The sequence below is a fragment of the Furipterus horrens genome, unplaced genomic scaffold (assembly GCF_987537825.1).
Source record: "Furipterus horrens unplaced genomic scaffold, mFurHor1.1.pri manual_scaffold_12, whole genome shotgun sequence".
Taxonomy (NCBI): Eukaryota; Metazoa; Chordata; class Mammalia; order Chiroptera; family Furipteridae; genus Furipterus; species Furipterus horrens.
The window spans coordinates 55,147,929-55,152,198 of record NW_028327182.1 but is presented as its reverse complement, the minus strand read 5'-3'; positions in this window follow the sequence as shown (position 1 = coordinate 55,152,198).

Sequence of the window (4,270 nt, the reverse complement as noted above, 5' to 3'; positions counted from 1 at the left end):
ACAATATCTTCACGGATGCATCTCCTAAGGCAAGAGAAATAAAGGAAAAAATAAACAAATAGGACTACATCAAACTAAAAAGTTTCTGCTCATCAAAAGAAAACATCAGCAAGATGCAAAGGAAACCAACCATATGGGAAAACATATTTGCCAATGATATCACAGACAGGGGACTGATCTCCAAAATATATAAAGAGCTTATGCAATTCAACATCAAGAAAACAAACAACCCAATTAAAAAATGGGCAAAGGACCTGAACAAACACTTCTCCGAAAAGGACATACAAAAGGTCCATAGGCACATGAAAAAATGCTCAACATCATTGGCCATCAGAGAGATGCAAGTAAAAACCACAATGAGATACCACTTTACACCTGTCAGAATGGCCATCATCAACAAATCAACAAACAACAAATGCTGGCGAGGATGTGGAGAAACAGGAACCCTACTGCACTGTTGGTGGGAATGCAGACTGGTGTAGCCACTATGGAAAACAGTATGGAATTACCTCAAAAAACTAAAAATGGAACTGCCATTTGAACCAGTGATTCCACTGCTAGGATTATACCCGAAAAATCCTAAAACACTAATTCAAAAAAACTTATGCACCCCTATGTTCATAGCAGCCCTGTTTAGAATAGCTAAGTGCTGGAAACAGCCTAAGTGCCCATCTGTAGATGAATGGATCAAAAAACTGGTACATCTACACAATGGAATACTATGTAGCAGAAAGAAAGAAGGAACTCCTGCCATTTGCGACAACATGGATGGAACTAGAGAGAATTATGCTTAGTGAAATAAGCCAGGCAAAGAAAACAAAATACCATATGATATCACCCAATACAGGAAACTAAAGAGCAACACAAACAAATGAACTAAATAGGCAAAGACTAGAATAGTAGTCAGTAGGGGGGAGGGAGAGAAGGGGGATAAGTAAGGGAAGGGTCTAGTCAAGGAACGTATATGAATGACTCACGGACATGGACAATGGGGAGGGATATAATTGTGGGAGAAGGGATGGGCTGGGAGGGGGGAGCAATGGGGGAAAAATGGGACAACTGTAATTGAATAACCAAAAAATAAAACTTAAAAAATAAAAATAAAAAAAAGAAGACATGACCTGTATATATGCTGTCTAGAAGAGACCTGACTCAGAACAAAAAATCTACACAGGCTGAAAGTGAGGAATAGAAAAAAATATTCCAAGTAAATGGAATAAAAAAAAAAAAAAACCACGGGGTAGCAATACTTACATTGGACAAAATACACTTAAAAACAAAGGCCATAACAAGAGACAAAGAAGGTCACTACATAATACTTAAGCACCCAACATAGGAGGACCTAAATACATAAAGAATATCTTGTTAAGGACCTCAACAACAATACAGTTATTATAGGGGATTTTGACACCCTACTGTCAACAGTGGATAGATCGTCCAAACAAAAAGTCAACAAGGATATGATGGCATTGAATGATACCCTAGATCAAATGAACCTAATTGATGTTTGTAGAACATTTCACCCCTAAAGAAGTATAATATACATTCTTTTCAAAGGCACACGAATCATTTTCAATGATAGACAACATGATAGAACAGAAAACAAGCCTCAACAAATTCAAGAAAATTGATATCATATCAAGCATCTTTTCAACCAACTTTAATGAAATAACTCAAAAACATTCAAATCCATGGAGACTGAATAACATGCTATTAAATAATGAATGGGTTTACAATGAAATCAAAGAAGGTACTTGGAAACAAATGAAAATGAACACACAACAGCCCAAAACCTATAGGACACAGTAAAAGCAGCCCTGACAGGGAAATTCATAGCAATACAGGCCTACCTAAAGAAGACAGAAAAATCTCAAAGAAACAATCTAACCCTACATCTAAAAGAAACAGAGAAATGACAACAAAGCCTAGAGCGAGTAGAAGGAAAGAAATAATCAAGAGCAGAGCAGAATTAAATGATGTAGAGACTAAAAGAACAATTCAAAGGATCGATATAACCAGGAGCTGGTTCTTTGAAAAGATAAACAAAATCAGAAAGCCTTTAACCAGGCTCATCAAGAAAAAAAAGAGGACCCAAATCAATAAAATCCAAAATGAAAGAGGAAAAATCACAATTGATATCACAGAAATACAAAGGATTGTAAGAAATTACTATGAAAAACTATACGACGAGAAATTAGACAACCTGGGTGAAACGGACAAATTTCTGGAAACATAAATTCTTCAAAAACTGAATCAAGAAGAAGCAGAAAGCCTGAATAAAACAATAACATCTAGCAAAATTGAAGCATCAATCAAAACATTTCCAACACACAAAAGCCCTGGACTGAACAGCTTCACAGGTGAATTTTACCAAAAATCCTAAGAAGAGCTAAATCCTGTTCTCAAACTATTCCAAAAAATTCAAGCAGAGGGAAAACTCCCAAATTCTTTTTACAAGGATGGTATTATCCTAATACCAAAACCAGGTAAAGACACAACAAAGAAAGAAAATTATAGGCCAATATCTCTGATAAAGATAGATGCTAAAATCCTGAACAAAATATTGGCAAACTAGATCCACAATACATTCAAAAGGTCATACACCATGATCAAGTGGGATTTGTCCCAGGGAAACAAGGATGGTACAATATTTGCAAATTAATAAACATAATATACCACATAAACAGAATGAAGGACAAAACCACATGATCATATCAATAGAGCTGAGAAGGCATTTGATGAAATCCAGCACCCATTTATAATAAAAACAGCAATGTGGAAACAGAGAGAGCATTCATCAACACAAAAAGGCCAAACACAAGAAACCTGTTGCCAACATCATATTCAATGGACAAAATCTAAAAGCTTTCTCCTTAAGATCAGGAAAAGAACAAGGGTGTCCAGTTTCACCACCCTTATTCAACATAGTACTGGAAGTTCTAGCCACAGTGATCAGACAAGAAAAAGAAATAAAAGGCATCCAAATTGGAAAGGAGGAAGTAAAACTGTCATTATTTGCAGATGATATGATATTGTACATAGAAAACGCTATAGTATCCACCAAAAACCTACTCTACCTAATTAGTGAATTTGGCAAAATAACAGGATACAAAGTCAATATTAGAAATCAAAGGCATTTTTGTACACCAACAATGAATTATCAGAAAGAGAAATTAAGAAAAAAATCCCATTTACCATAGCAACAAGAAAAGAAATAAAGTACCTGGGAAAAATTTAACCAAAGAGGTAAAAGACTTATACTTGGAAAACTATAGAACACTGAAGAAAGAAATTGAGGAAGATACAAATAAATGGAAGCATATACTATGTTCATGGACTGGAAGGATTAACATCATTAAAGTGTCCATACCACCCAAAGCAATTTATAGATTCAATGCAATCCCTATTAAAATACCAATGACATATTTCACTGATATAGAATTCCAAAAATTTATATGGAACCAGAATAGACCCTGAATAGCCTCAGCAATCTTGAGAAAAAAGATTAAAGTTGGCAGAATCACAATACCTGATATCAACCTATAGTACAAGGCCACTGTTATCGAAACAGCCTTCTACTGACCTAAAAACAGACACATAGATAAATGTAACAGAATAGAGAGCCCAGAAATAAATCTATGTTTCTACAGGCAATTACTATTTGACAAAGCAGGCATGAGTATACACGTAAAAACAGTCCCTTCAATAAATAGTTTTGGGAGAACTAGAGGGGTACATGCAAAAATTGAAACTAGACCACCAACTCACACCATACACCAGAATAGACACAAAATGGATAAAATACTTAAATATAAGTTGTGATACCATAAAAGTCCTAGCAGAAAATGTAGGCAGTAAAATCTCAGATATCTCATGTAGCAATATGTTTGCCAATATATCTCCTAGGGCAAGAGAAATAAAGAAAAAATAAACAAATGGGACTACACCAAATTCAAAAGTTTCTGCATGGCTAAAGAAACCATCATCAAAATGAAAAGGGAACCAACCATATGGGAGATCATATTTGCCAATGATATATCAGACAAGGGTTTGATCTCTGAATTATATAAAGAACTCATACAACTCAACACCAGGGGGGACAAACAATCCAATTAAAAAATTGGCCAAGGACCTGAACAGACACTTCTCCGAGGAGGACATACAGATGGCCCATAGACCTATGAAAGGATGCTCAACATCACTAGGCATCAGAGAGATGTAAATTAAAACCACAATGAGATATCACCTCACACCTGTCAGAATGACTATC